A 15,974-nucleotide genomic window follows, 5' to 3' on the forward strand; every position below is an offset into this window, starting at 1 on the left:
AACTTGAGCACCTTGGACCACTGGTGGTTACTAGGAGGGTGGGGCATTGAGCATATCTAACACCCCCTCTAGATCCCTCCCCCTCCCCTTGCCCCTCCTGCTATGATCACTCTCACCACCTGCCACCCTCCCTTTGCCTCCCTCCCTCCTCCCTCCCCCTCTTCCCCCCTCTCCACCTCCTTAGCAAGTTCTTCAGCCTCCCTCCCCTCCTCTACCTCAACACCCCTGCCAGGAGGCAAGGGTAAGATGACATCCCCTTCTGCTTCCTCACCACAGCATCTAGTCCATTCGGGGAAGGGAGCTAGAGGGATGGGGTTCATCCTCCCAGTCAACAACTCCCAACCTCTAGCTTGGGTGTCATTTGATCGTAAGTCCTTAGTATGAGGCAATCCCATTGACATCAGCTCAGACTGATTCTTGTGATGCATATCCATCACCTTCATGCATGGATCCGACTCCATCCTTTGCCATAGATGCAGATACTCAGTAGGAGTTTACCATTGTTCATGTAGTCTTATAGCAGGTAAGTCTTTAGTACGAGGCACTCACATCTTCTACTGCATGCAGAGATACATGCCACAACACATTCAGCTCTTCAAGTGATTCCATTCTAGCATCCATCTCTGATGCTTTCACCTCTGACATGGAGCATACCATGGACATAGTTCCCTTCAATAGTATAGATCATCACATCAGTCTATAGGACATTCCAACATCGGTTTAGTTATGCCACATTGCACCCTTGGATCTAGTTATCACCACCTCCGATCAGGAGATCATTCCTCAGCACGAGGATACCTATGCATCAGTGCGGTTTTGCCCCAGTGCAGTGGACATCAGTCTTGGATCCCAGTTATTACCACCTTCGATCAACAGATCATTCCTCAGCACGAGGATACCTATGCATCAGTGCGGTTTTGCCCTAGTATAGATCAGCACATCTGTCTATAGGAAATTCTAGCATCAGCTCAGTTATGCCACATTGCACCCTTGGATCCAGTTATCACCACCTCCGATCAACGAATCATTCCTCAGCATGAGGATACCTATGCATCAGTGCGGTTTTGCCCCAGTACAATGGACATCATTAGGTTCAGACCTAGTGCAACTTGGGGAGACTCAGTGTTTCATCATGCACTTATGGCTGTCATATACAGTCCATACTTGCTGTAGATGAGTGGTTGGATCCATGACTATAGATTGATCCCTTCATCAACATTTGGCACCTCATTCACCTCAGGGGCATCTTATGCATTCACAATTGTACTTCATGCTTTTAGGCCTTTCTACTGTCAGCTCCTTCTCGATGAGTCTATTACAGATGCTACATCCCATGCCAATGGATGTTTTGCCATGCACTTTTCAGACAACCTTTAGCTCATGACAGTTGAACACATAGGTTTGACAGGTTGCCATACCTTGTTAGTTCTACAGGCCTCTTATTCAGTAGAGCAACATATCACACCTGCACCTTCGGCCCATTATTTTCAACCTCTGGATCACTCTGTCCACATCGACTATGCACTCTTCTTTGACCCCACATCATTTGACAGAGAATCAAGATTACATTACTGCAACATACCTTGCACATTGTTGTTGGGATGGTGACACCCTTGTATGTCACCACCTACTGGATTCTTTCTCCATCGCTACATCAACTAGCCTCACATCTAGATGCCTCTTCTTCAAAGCAGCTGCATAGTCCATGGCGACACATGACATGTTCATCTTTGACATGTTCAGCATGCAGCCATACACACAGTTCTCCACGAAGTCATCTTTCGATCGACCAGTCTTTGATCCAGGTGGACTTGACTTTTTGCATATTTCCTTCCTCTTCCTTTCGGCCTATCTTCTGGGTTTTATTCCCAAAGGCGAAGGATGACCCACAACTTAAGAGGGGGATATGCACATCTTATACAGGATTGTAAGTTGTACTCATTGTACATGCTTCCACTTCGTAGTCAATGTGCTCACATATGCACATAAAACTCTAATTTCTTTTCAATTTTGGATGCTATCATATGCACCAAATGAAATCCACAAACAGGTCTTATACATGCACCCTCTACTTACCCAGTGCAATTTAAGAGGGGGTGTTAAAGATAGTGTAAATTGCACTATCCACATAGGGCATAGGGGAAAACCCTAACCCTAACCCTAACCCTAACCCTAAGGGGTTCAAATGTGTATCTTCATGTTCATTGTCACAATACACTTAGTCTACAGGTAGCTATATCATGTGCACTCCTCTCTCTCTCTCCCTCTCTCACTTCCGGTATCACACGGGACTTCTAGAAATTGGGACCATAGAATTATCTAGAGATTCTGGACTCTTACCACTTACTGCAACTGGAGGTAACACTTGTGGTCTTGTAGCCTCAAAAGGGGGGTTCGATCAGCATTGTGGGCTCCCAGACACACCCCATTTAGATATTCCAGTTTGCCTTCATAGGGTTGGAGAAGTGGTCCAAAGAGGTGTTTGATGCTATTATGGGAGATCATATTTCACGCATGATGGATGAGTGGATGGGGCCATAGGGACTAGAACTTTAGCACAACCATGGTGTGGAGGTGAATTTTTAGCTGTGCTTCACACAAGAGAAGCCGATGTGTGGTTTGGCGGTAGGAGTTATTAGATTGCTGCTTGAGGCAAAGATTGATCAGGCACACTACTGGCCCCTTCAAAAGTGTGCAGAGTTGTTCGGGGTGGAAATCTCCTTCATGATGAAGTGGGCTTGGAAGATTGGAATTGAGCCGGTATCCACCATAGTATGTCGACACACAAACACTGACTACTTGCCCTCTAAACCCCCGGTAAAGTCACATAAGGCTATCTTTCTAGAACATGCACCCACTCATAGGAGAGCCTTGTTTTCTACATCACCATCTTGACATGAGATGGATTTTGGAAAGTCTAGGAGATTATCTCCACCCCTTTTTGACTAGGTTGCCAGGAGATATTTGACACGGGATCCCTCCCTCAGTCCCTAAGTAGGGGGTGCATTTGTTTGATCCCAAAAGGGAGAGATAGGTTAGATATCTAGCAGTGGAGACCGATCACTTTGCTTGATACTGCATACAAGATTTTTGCCAAGTTCTTGAGCTTCCGGTTATGGCCCCATCTTACTAACATCATTTGCTACCCTACCTTCTAATACACATTCCCTCTAACTAGAGGAGCTGCAATCTCTCTCTTTTTTCTCTGCAAGGAGTTGCATGCTTATCCCATGAGTTATAAGGAGTTCCATTCTTTCCATGATTTGCTAAAGACTGTAGCACTTGTCCATGAAAGGCAAGAAGTTACAAAATTTTTCCCATGGGCTATATAGGCCTACAGGTACTCTCTCATGAGGTGTCTAGAGATATTCTACAATAAGGGTGCTCTCTACCTCTACAACTTGCTATACTTCTTGCTACTGCTAATGTAAGTTGTTTGGAGGCTATTGCCGGTGTACTCTTACTGTTGTTGGTACTAACCTTGCCCCATAATTTATTTCAAGATGAGGGTCTTTTCTAACTACTAATGGATATACCTCCTAGGCTATACGCATCTCACATGGTTGGTATTTCTATAGCTACCTTACTTGTCTTTTGAGAAGTAGTCGATTGCTAGGCATTTCCTTCTTTCTTTCTTGATTTCCTCTCTTTCTTTAATAATCTCCAGTATGCCCTTCTACTTTGACCCCTAGAAGTCTTATTTGATGCTAGGTAAGGTCTCGGGAGTATATCTTGTAGTAGGACCTTAAATACTTTCCTACATTAAGGGTTTCCATTTTTCTTCAATAATCTTCAATAAGAAGATTTCTTTATCTGCTTTTTTTTTTTGGAATCTTTAACTGAGGTTGAGTGATGTTTGTGGATAATATACTACAATAGAATCTCAGAACTACTGTTGGGTAATGCCCCTTTTGTTCCTCTTGTAGTAATATGGTGGTTTATTTGTAGTATGCAACTCTAAAGATGGTTGTTGATAGGGTAGTCTAATGAGAAAGTATCATGAAAAAATGTGTTGGGTAATCTCCTCTCGTTTATTTTATTTTAGGCTCCCCTTTAAAAGTTCTCTCAGATACATATCCTAAGCATTTTATTATATGCAATCTAGTTTAGATACTATGTACGAGTTCTTTTCAAAGTTTTGATGCCAATAAGAATACTTAAATGGATTGTTGCATATAGTAGGTGGGAAGGAAAATGTTAAGTTCCAGTTTATATATTTTAATCTTTGGTTGCAATCTCTAGTTTTTGGGATAGCTGAGTTGGTTAAAGCCTTCTCATTCTTCTTCATACCAATTCATTTATATCCATCTAATATGTAGGTTTTCCAAGGTTTACTCTGGCAGATGCCGATTGGGCTGCCCCCCCTATTTTCTCCTAATATGCAAGGCTAGTGTCACGAGATGATGATGATGGCTAAGATACATGATAAAGATGCCAACAATTCTATATAATTGTTTTTATGCTCCCTATTTACTCAAGGATAAAACTAGATGTCAATCTTTTATGGTTGCCTCTTAAGTATACACTAGATTACGACTACAAGTAGCCAATACTTATGACACCTATAGTTCTAATATGCACAACGAAGTTGTGCTAATTGATTATGGTTTTTTAGATGGATGTCTTGACTTTGTAGTATGCTTATGGACGAGGATAAGAAAGGTCACCATTTTACATTATTTTAGTCCTACTACTACGGTTCATTGTATATTTTTTAGTATCCATGATTATTAATGGGAATTCCATTTCAAAAAAGTTTGCCTAAATTCTTTACACACTTGTACTTCCTTTTGAAAACAGCTGCAATAGTGCCACTTGTTCATAGGGAACTAATTCCAAGACTTGAAACACACACACAAATACACATGCACAATAGTGTGCATGCGCACACACATGTACACTAGCTTTCTCCTTCATTTTTACTCTTCCATCCCTTCACCATTCTTGAGAGCACTTGTAAGTGTCAAAAGCATTCATTAAAATCAGTTAGTCCTTACATCCCATATTAGTGTAATGGAAATTACTACATCTACATTGTTTAGGCAAATCATTTCTTCCATGAAAACAAGCTCAGGGTTCTCTTGGAGACATCTTAGTAAACCATGGGCATATGCTAATTGGATGAGCTCAAGGTTCTTCAAGAGGACATTGCATAAAAGCATGGACATGCACTTATTTTTAGAGTGTTTGCTTATGATGCCTTCCAAAGCCAAGTTCGAGATTGTTTCCTAGTAGCACTTCCTCTAGACTAGGCGTCACATCTCAAGGACATCATATTACTTGGCATGGGTTTTTTCTAGCTTGATTTTGATACCCAAAGAGCTACCATTTTAGTTCTTAGCCTCAGATCCCTTCTTATTGGAGGAAAGCATCAATGACACCTTATCGCCTTCACTCCACCCCAATTCTTGAAGACAAGAAGTATTCCATTTTTATCATCCAAGTCCTTGGCCATGCCAAAGTTTACTTTAAGCTCTTCTACATTATTGAGGGAGGTATCTAGGCAAGTCTTTGAGATTGCCTAGCTACCAATTGCTTTCTCTTCAATATCATCAATAGTTACTTTAGAGGGATCCTTTTAGAGAGAGGGCATACCAAGAATTTGAATCTTGGCCTAGAGCTCGAGCATCTTAGAAAATCATTTAGTGTCTCACATGAGGCTCCTCTAAAAGGACTAGATGTACTAGATTTCAATTTAGATTGCTCTTGTTTTTGCTTGTTATTGCACATAGGGCCTTGATTCCCTCCAAGACTTAGTGAATCATTTTACTCTCGAGGTCTCTTAGATTGGGGTGCTTAATGTCTATGCACCACATTTGATTACTTACTATTTTATGTTCACGTGCTCAACTTTGACCTATTTTATCTACACTTTTCATCTTGTCATTTCATATCTCTAATGCACTTATTACTAGTTAAGGAAATTATTTGCACTTCTATAGAATTATCGTTTTTGATATAGTCATTTCACAACTTAGAAATCTTCCAAAAAATAGCACCAAAACTGTAAGGATTGATAATAATTGATGAAAATTGCTTGAAAGAGTATTTGCTCAAGAAACTCCTACACTAAAAAACTTTGTGCATAATGTAGTTCAATTAATGGGTTTAAGAGAGATGATGACCAAAAAATGAGGCTCCTATGACTAGTACATTAACAAATATATCATTAGCATAAACCTTTAATGTCAAGGAGATCTTGATTCATTGGTAAGTGGTTTTGTTCCATTTAAAAATTACCTAAGTATGCCATCGTAAATCATACCATGCACATCCCCTTTCCTTGTTTTAAACTAGTTGATACGTTCCCATGTCTCTTAAGTTTTCAATGAGAAATTTTGTTGCATTTTACTTACAAAACATATTTTTTCCTTGAGGTTCCTATTTGTTATTCACTTTAAAAAGAACAATCGATCATGCTGTGTAATAAACTACTTTGGAGATAGCAATTAAGCTTGTGGAAGACCGTTGAAGATAAAAAACATATTATTGATACTTTGTACCTTTTATGAGAAGCAGTAGGTTGGAATCTCATTGGGGTTCGACAGAACCTCTTGCTTGAATTAATGTTGAAGGCATAGCCTCCACCCACGTGGACACTTACCATGGGATAGGATAAATACAACTTTGGTAAGAGGGAGTTACTAGAACAAGGTAGTGGGATCATTTTGTAACTGTAGGGACAGTTATAACTGTCCCTAACAGCACTCCTTAGTGGCCTGATCCACCACATAATGTTTTGGACTATGACTATTACATTTTGAAACTTACTGTTGCCTTACAACAGTCGGACTTATCTCGGATGGCTATATAAACCTTGTATCAGGTCTTGTTGAAGAGAGAGTTGTCGAGTTGATGTATTCTCCACTAAAACATAATATACAAGAAAAATAGTACCTTTGCAAGGTTTTCTTTGTTCTTTTTATACATCTTGTGATAGCTTTATAGTCCAATTACTTTCTGATTATACTTCGACTGCTGGCACCTTGTTGTCAGGAGTGGAGATGAGTTTGTGTTTTTTCACTTGTTTGAAGATACTTTGAACACTATTGTCGATCCTATTAGCATTCCTACTCAGAATTGTTGGTTTCTGCTCACCAAAGACAAGTGACACTGTCGATTACAACATGATACAACAATAAAGAAATATACAAACCGCAACTCTGAAAACATCAAAGCTTCCAATAGTGTCATAGGATCACACCTGCATGCACAAAGCTGGCGAATATGCCAACGATTACAAACGGCATTGTAAACTGCATATGATAGCCAGTGTCAAAAAATAGTATTACTTGAGCAACGCTCAAATGCTAGGAAGGAAATCTTTAAGAAACTCACATGTTGCCTGAAATTCTAGCCTAGTGAATACACTAGTAGAGAAGGATCTCACAGTGACAATTCAGCAATACGTGCACATCCATATTGTAAAGCAATATCCACTAAAGCGAGATTTGATGATGCTCAATATAGTTGTCATTAAGCATTAATTGCAGGAGCAATCATTTCAATCCAGCAAGGCTCAAAGCTTCAAGCTGCAACTCACAAAGAAAGACCTCGACAAAAGCAACAAGCAAAGACAGCTGAGAGTCAAAATCCTATTGGAATAGCAACGTGCGACAACAACATCAACAAGACATTGAAACAAGCACAATACATCCAGGTTAGCAAAGAAGATCACAACACCGACATCACAATTTTACTGTGAAAGCAGCACATAAAGCTTAGTTGATAGTAGCACATTCTGACCACCCGATAAGCTACTATAATCACACCTCTCTCCTTCCCTTTCATGGCATGACTAGCCCATGTTGTATAGCATCAGAGAGGAAACGTCGCCTCGCCATACTAGTATTGCATATTTTAGAAGAAATAGAGCTGGGTAGAGGCTACTTCCCAAACAGATGATCTAGAGGATATCTTTCGCAACCCTAATTATATCCCTAGTGGGATAAGTTCCTCTGATAATTCCCTACATAGCCAAGAGGTGCAAGAGGCAAAAACTGAGCTAGCAAGGTTAATGCTACTCACTCTAACATAGGAATTACTACATAGAACACTTGCCACTAATATTGCAGCCAGTGTCTTTGTGACTGCAAGGAAACAACTGAATTTCAACCCCCTCCCACCACCTCCAAAGAAGAAGAAGCCTATCAAAGTTCAAGCTCCAGCAGCAGCTCAGCAAAAAATGCAAAACCCATTGGTCAAAGCTGCAAAGTTTACTGGCAAGAAAGGTAAAGACCCTGACAGCCATGTTGGGCAATGTGAGACAAGGTGGACAGCTAGTGGATTTGGACAACTACCAGATGATACCAAGAATGAGCAATTTATAGCAACATTCAATGGTAAAGCAATGAATTGGTTGCCACCGATGATGAATTAAAGAGTGCTTTCTTAAGTTGTTTTAGGAAAGAAAAAACACCAGAGGACATCTTGAAAAAACTACTCATGGTTAAGGACTATTCATAGATGTTTAAAAACCTCAACAGAAGGCTAACATCAAACCAAAAACCCACCTAGGAGCAAATGGGAGACTATTTTTGCAAAGCATTAAACAAGGAACTGAGAACTGTAGTAGTTGGCAAGGACCAGCTTGGAGGAGTAAATGATTTTAACAGTATCCCCATTTGTTATGGTCTTGCCCGCACTCTCGGATATTGATCACTCATGTCTCTCATTTGCTGCGCCAGAGGGCAGAGAGAAGACTTGGTACAGCATCAAGATCCAAGAAGACAAAAAAGAAAAGATATTTAGATTCAAAAACAAACTCAAAGATAGACACAGAAAGTAAAGTAGAAGAAGATATTTAAGATGAGGAAGATGACTCATCAGAAAATGATGAGGATGATGAGGAACACTCCAAGAAAAAGAAGAAAGAGAAAAAGCAAAAGCTGAAAGAAAAATCCATAGCAAAAAAGATAGTAGACAAAATTTCCAAGTTGGAGAAGATGATAGACCAACTGCAAAGCTTAAAGCCGCCCCCACAACCACAAAAGGTTCCATGTGAATTCTGTAAAAAGGATAATCATGACAAAGAGAGATGATGGTACAACCCCAATTACAAAGGGAGAGTATCACCTTACATTGAGCAACAACAGAATCAAGCACCAGCAATACCTACGAATCAAATAGTAGTGGCAAGACCAACACAACAAAGGTATCAAAATGCAGCCCCAAGAAGGCCCAATCAACAACCATGGGGGAACTAGCAGTAGAGGCAAATGCAAGACCAAGCTTGCACCTACTGTGGTATTGATGGCCATAGGCAAGGTCCACCATGTGAGTTTTGGTGCAAGCATAGGAAGGAAAGAGGTATACCCATTGTTCAATATGAAAGAAGGACCAATCAAAATCATTAGCAATAGCCTAAGGATAGCACACAAGGTAGCCATAGGATTGACACCTTTCAGGCTACTGTACAGTTCTGAAGCAGTAGTACCCATGGAGTTTGTTGCAGGAAGTCTCAGGGTAGCAATTGACAACAAACTTTCCCTAGAAGACTCTACCAATGCAAGGTTGGAGCAGCTTTTACAATTGGATAAGGATAGACTGGCCAACTCCCATATAGCTGACATTATCTAGAAAGGGAGGGCACCATGGATCAATAGAAATATAAAGTTCAAGCTTTTAAAAAAAGGAGACTTGGTGTCGATGTTCAACACTAAACTGGGCAAAATGCCAGGTAAATTCAAACTAAGGTATGATGGTCCATTCAAGGTGATTGATACATATGAGCAAGGGACATTTCTCTTGGTAGACCTACATGGCAACTCCTTTGAGAAACCAGTCAATGGTTTTAGACTCAAGCCTTACATTGATCGTGATCCCACACAGGCTAAGATCAACACAATTTCACTACATAACCCTTTTGAGGTACACAGTTATATAGTCTTTATTTCAACCAATCAGCTAACTAATGGGGTATCATGTAGCATTTCAAAGCAGACTTATATTTTGAAAAGAAGCAATTATGATGAGCTCCGCTCCAACAATGGTCCAACGTGTTTTCGATAGAAGTTTGAGCAGTCTGACAAAACTGAGATTGAGAAGTCTGCCAAGGTTCCGATGGGGACCAAACTAAACAAATCCAACTACGGTCCACCTCACACGTGTTGCACGTGTCTTTTTTGACTTTACGAATTCTAACTGAGGTCTGATGCCTTGTTTGCATATTCAATCCCGTGTCAGATCTGCCCACTCCAATCTGACTTTCGTTCGACTCTAGTGTCTGTCTGCCCATGGTTCGACCATTTAGTCCGACTCTAATCCTCCAAATGAATCGCAACAAAGTCCCCGACTATGCTCCACCTATGCATGAGCAATCCAATGGCCTTCTGCCTATCTGACCTCATTTTGCCCAAAGCTCACCGACTCATAAAAAACTAGGTGAAGGACACATAGGATATTAGATTTGCCATACTGACTCATCAACGCCCGTATGTACATAGATTCCATGGTGCTAAATTTGACAAGGCTGCTCGCACAAGCGATGCCCTCACCACGAGAAATAGCATCATCACTGACACATCTCATGATAGCTTTATAATCTGATTACTTTTCGATTATACTCCAACTGTTGGCACCTTGTTGTCAGGAGTGGAGACATGTTTGTGTTTTTTCACTTGTCTGAATACACTTTGAACAATTAAGCAACAAGTTATGTTCACTCCAAGGTGTACCCTGAAGGAAAGGTTCACCAAAGTTTTACATGTTGTGTGTGCACACCTATATATGGAGAATATTCTTGTGGACAAATGAGTTTGTTCATATGTTTTTGTGAAGCCAAGTTGTGCATGTCTCTGCATGTGTATGTGCAATTGTTGACATCTACACATGCAGGGGTGTAACTACAGGAGTGCAACTAAATTGCAAATGAACTTACATGCCCATCAAAACTACAAAGGAGAGTGTTGATTGTGTCATTTGAATATAGATAGCTTGAATTATTGTATCAAAGTTCAAACTTCACCCTTGATACTTGCAATCCATTGTTATAATCAACTTTGACATCAAAACATTATGGAGTGAAGGCCTTCTAGATCCATTATCCACATATTTTACACCATTATCAACAAACTAATTCCTTACTTGGGTAATCAATTACCTCCAGAGATCACACAAAAATAGCTCCTAAGAATTAAATGCACATCTTCATAAGATTAGCATATAATTAGACCTTAAAGCTCATTTGGATTCATTACAAAGAATGCGTAGTTCACACAAGTGCATTAATTGATATGTGAACTACATTAAAGTTGTTGACTTTGCATTATTCTTCCAGATCATTTCACATAAATTAAAATTTGAATTTTAGATCCATTCTTATCTTTTTATATCTTCAATTTTTGGAAAATGAAATGGGCTATATAGAGTCTTTTGCCTTAAATAGTTTATCTTTATATTTGAATGTATAGTGAAGATGAAGGCAATTTACAAGCAAAGTGCCACAGAAGTAGTAAAACCATTGTATACATTTCTTACTTTCTCATGCTTCCAATGTCTAAACCCATTCAACATACTCAAGTACACACTTGAATTTTTGAAGTGACGCTTTTGTTCCCAGAAATGAATCAACTTGGGTTTGGGGCTTGAGGATAAGACTTGATCCAAGGAGTGTGCACATGGGTGCAAGTAGGTCTAAAGTTGGAATGATGAGCATATTGGGGAATAAACAAGAGTCCTATGTTTCCAAATGTTTGAAATCCTACATTTTCCAATATGGTATCACAAAGCGATCTGTGAGAGAGGAAATGTGTCAGACTCACAACTACCTGAAGCAGATATCAATTCACATATGCTTGAAATAGATGTGTAGCCCATGCAACACTACAATTCTTTAGAAAGTCCACTTGTAATGCAATAGGTATAGAAGCAAGATTCCAAACTTAATTTACATAATAGTTACATGACACATGAATAATTTACATGAGAAGATTGATACATACAGTGATATTGAAAAATTACACACCTTTAAAACCCAAAAACTAAAGAACACTCCCCCCCCCCAAAACTAAAAAACACTCCCCCCTCCCAAAGAAAAAAAAAGAAACGGAAAGAGAAAAAAAGAAAAGGAAAGAGAAAAAGAAACAAAAAACTAGCAAACCCTTGCTCAGCTTATGGTAGAGCAAAAAACAATGGTCTGAGCTTACGGATCTAGTAATTTCAATATCGTATTTGCACGAGCACTCATGGAAGAAAAAATGGAGTGCTCACTTGACACTGTATGCTGACTCCGATGTGAGCCTTTTGTCCCACTTTCTTTTATGAAAGGAAGTTCATCTTGTCTTTTAATAATGTTGAGTTGTAGTTTTTCTTTCCAAAGTCGTCCATCCTAAGCCATACCACAAATTGGTCTGCAAAAACCTCTCTTTGTCTCTCTCTCCACATTTCCACAAATTATTCACAAACCACGTGTCCTTTTAAAGATATTGTTAACTCTCTTCTCTCTAAGCCAAACCATAAAGTTGATATGTACAAAGTTATGGAAATAAACCACGTGCCCTTTTAAAGATGTTGTCAACTCTCTTCTCTCTAAGACAAACCACAAAATTGAAATGTACAAAGATATGGAAATTGTTGAGGACTCATCCCAACATCATGTTATCATATGTGCATAACACCAACACAAAGAGTGCTAAAAGGCACAAGTAAAAGGGTACGTATATATTCATTTTTTTCACCTAATATAGTGTAAAATTAGTCATTTGTGGTGTGCTTCCTAGTTGCGCTATCTCTCCTCATCTCCAATCTTTCCTCTCCCTCTTCATATTTGTTCATGGTAGCAGAGCATGGTTGTACCTTCCCTTGAGGCACCATCCTTGTGAGAGTGTGACAGACTAAGAGTTCTCGAGTGATTGTGAGTTCTTTCACTTTTGTTCATTCTTTTGAGAGATTTCCATTCATTTCTTGAGTATTCTTTGTAAGGATTTCTTTTCACTCCATTCGTGCGAGTGATTCTTACATGTACTGAAAGAGATTTATGCAGAGAGAAAGCTACTCTAGCTTTCCTAGTATAGCTTACTCTAGCTTTGCCTTTCATGGATCAACTCTCGTTCAATGGATCTAAACCTCATCCATGCCAACTTTAGTCTCAGCCTTAGACTAATTCAAATACCAGGTTAGACTACATCCTAACCCTAGATCTAATCCTTGCCTTGACCCTAGAAATTCTAATCTTGATTAGGCCTAGTTAGCCCAGTTATGGACATAACATACCCTCCAGTTTAAAATAGATTAATGTTGGCATAAATTAGGATAGGAAAACTAATCAATGATTCTCAAACTCTACTTCTCATGCAGAATCAAATTCCAAGAGTAGTATCTATGAAGATCTTGGAGTCTATACAATTATCTATACAAGGCAAATTGAGAAATATCAGTCTAGAATCCCTAGATAACTCACTCTCACTCTCACTCTATTTCTATCTCTATCTCTATCTCTATCTCTATCTCTATTTCTATCTCTGTCTCTGTCTCTATCTCTGTCTCTATCTCAAGAAATTTCATGTACTCTTTCCTCCAAGCTTGAGTGGTGTGTGGTTGATGGAGGGTGACAAGGGAAGTAGGCCACTGGGTGACTGTGATGGGGGTTGACAAGGGAGGTAGGCCACTAGGTGTTTGTAATGGGGAAGTAGACAGGAGACAGAGATGGGCGAATTACTTCTTTGCATTTGTCCTTGGAGACACTTGATGTTCCAACATCATTTCCAAGATCAGATATCATATCTTGCTAACTAATGAAGCCCCAAGAACATATTATGTTGCTATCTATGCTAGGTTGGAGTTTTCTCGAGACATTTTATTGCCTACATCTTGTGGGGATAACTCACAAGGCTCTAACCCTTACGTTCCAACGTGGAAACATGATGGAGGACTCCGATGATAGAGCTATCCCCCACTTTGTCACAATAGTTGTACCCACATTCCCTAATTCTATTATAGGAAGTGGATACCCCAACATAGGTGGTGTGTAAATCCCCATAGGGATTGGGTGGTTGAGGCATTATGAATTTTGAAAAGATGGGGGATGACAAAAGGCTAAGTGAGGTCAAGTGTGAAAGGGATTGAAGCGTGTGGGTCAAGTTGATGGTTAAGAGAGGGTTGATAGAGAGAGGGCAAGAGGTTTAGAGAGCAACAAGCAATGAGAATGGATGAGAGGCGCAAGGGCTAAGAGGTTCAAAGAGCGATGAGCAATGAGAATGGATGAGAGAGGCAAGGGCTAAGAGCTCTAGCAGGCTATAAATCCATCATTCAAGATCAACACAAATGCTAGCTTGAGCCATACCACAGTGTCATCCAATGAGTTATAGGTTAAAATTTTAAAGTGTAGCAGGAGTGCACCTAATGAATCAAAGTGTTCCAAAACACTTGCATGCTTCAAATTGCACCTTTCCTTAAGGTACATGCACTAAATCAACCATGGTAGAGGAGCTTGTCCTTGTGCCACACCTCAGTGGTGGATGTTTGCTAAGGAATTGGAACAAAGTTGATAGGTTTTGTATTTTGATTTGGATATCTATATGCCTTTCTATCTGTACATCTGTGTGTAATCAATCCACACCCAAAGTTCTCTCTATGTCTTCTTGTGTGTGCACAATGTTGAAGTGAATATAGTGGATGTTGTATCTTGGCATATCTTCCACACTAAATGTCTTGTGTGAGTCAGTTGGGTGATTGCAAGGGCATTGGTTTATCTACATGTTATATTAGACCTGCTATGCTATAGACAAGTGTAGATCTATTTTCTAATATTCCTTGCCCATGCTTAGAGGAAAACCATTATTTTCTTCTAACAATGATTTTCACCTCTTTGAAAGCTCTTGCCCAGATAGCTTCACCTTTTGTAATGCTAGAACCAAAGGAGAAAGTTGCATCTCTTGGAGCCACTCACCAATGGCTAGAGCTTTGAGCTCTATCATGGCCAAAGTCATTGAATCGTATTTGGTTCCAACCTTAGAGATCATTCTCTTCAATGCCTCTAAGATTTGGGAGCTAATATCCTTAAGAGAGTTATTCCCCTTGTCTTACAATTATCAACCTTTTCCCTTGAAGCATTATCTCCTTTCTTGGAATAAACATTGTTCAATACTTGACCAATTTTCTTCTGATCTTCTTTCTTGACAAATATAGCACTTTTGTTGCAATGCATCTTGTCATCCCTTTGCATCGCCCATCTCTTGTTGAGTGGTTTGGAAGCTTAACCTCCTCTGTGCATTTTTAAGTCCCTATTCACCAATTGCATAGTTATGGCATCCTCCATCTCCCATCACTGTGTTGGAGAATCTAAAGCTCTTTTGCAAAGTAAGAGGAGATTTCTTGGAGCATCTTGTCTAGTTTAATTGAGTTCCCTTTAGTACCTCTGGACCATATCTTCTGCATTAGTATGAGTCTTCTTTTATTAACTTTCTAAAAGTGTGTCTTCCTTATTCTGATCATCTTTGTTTCTCAATCACTTTTCTTTCTATGATATGACAGGTCTCCACTTGCTCCGTGGTTATTATTTTTCAACAAACAATCCTTGACTAAATGCACATTCCTTCTGTGGGGGTTAAAGGACACTGTGCCTTTACCTCGGTTATGTACAATACTCAAATGCATATATAAATGAATGAGAAGAAGATTAGGGTGTTCTGCACCCACTAAAACTTATGTGGCTCTCTATTTCTCTCTCTCCCTCTTCCATTCTTGCTTCAATTGAGAGCACTCTCAACTGGTATCAGAGCCCGGGTGATCTAGCTGAGCGTGCGTGAATGCTTGGAAGCTTAGCAACTTTGTGGGAGGAAGGAGAAGCTCTGTGTGAAGCTTTGTGGGTGACTTTACTTGCATCCAAGTGTGCAGAGACTTGGAGGAACCTTTGGAAAAGTCACTTTGGCTTTGTGAAGTGGTTTTGAGAGCCTGTTAGGTGTTAAAAAAAAAAAGTCGTTTTTTAAGCTTTTCCCTGTTCCGTTCGATGACAGAGACTTCGTATTAACTTGTAG

Source organism: Dipteris shenzhenensis, chromosome 6 (assembly GCF_047967505.1).
Source record: "Dipteris shenzhenensis isolate YYH24624 ecotype China chromosome 6, Dip_SZ_1.0, whole genome shotgun sequence".
Lineage (NCBI taxonomy): Eukaryota > Viridiplantae > Streptophyta > Polypodiopsida > Gleicheniales > Dipteridaceae > Dipteris > Dipteris shenzhenensis.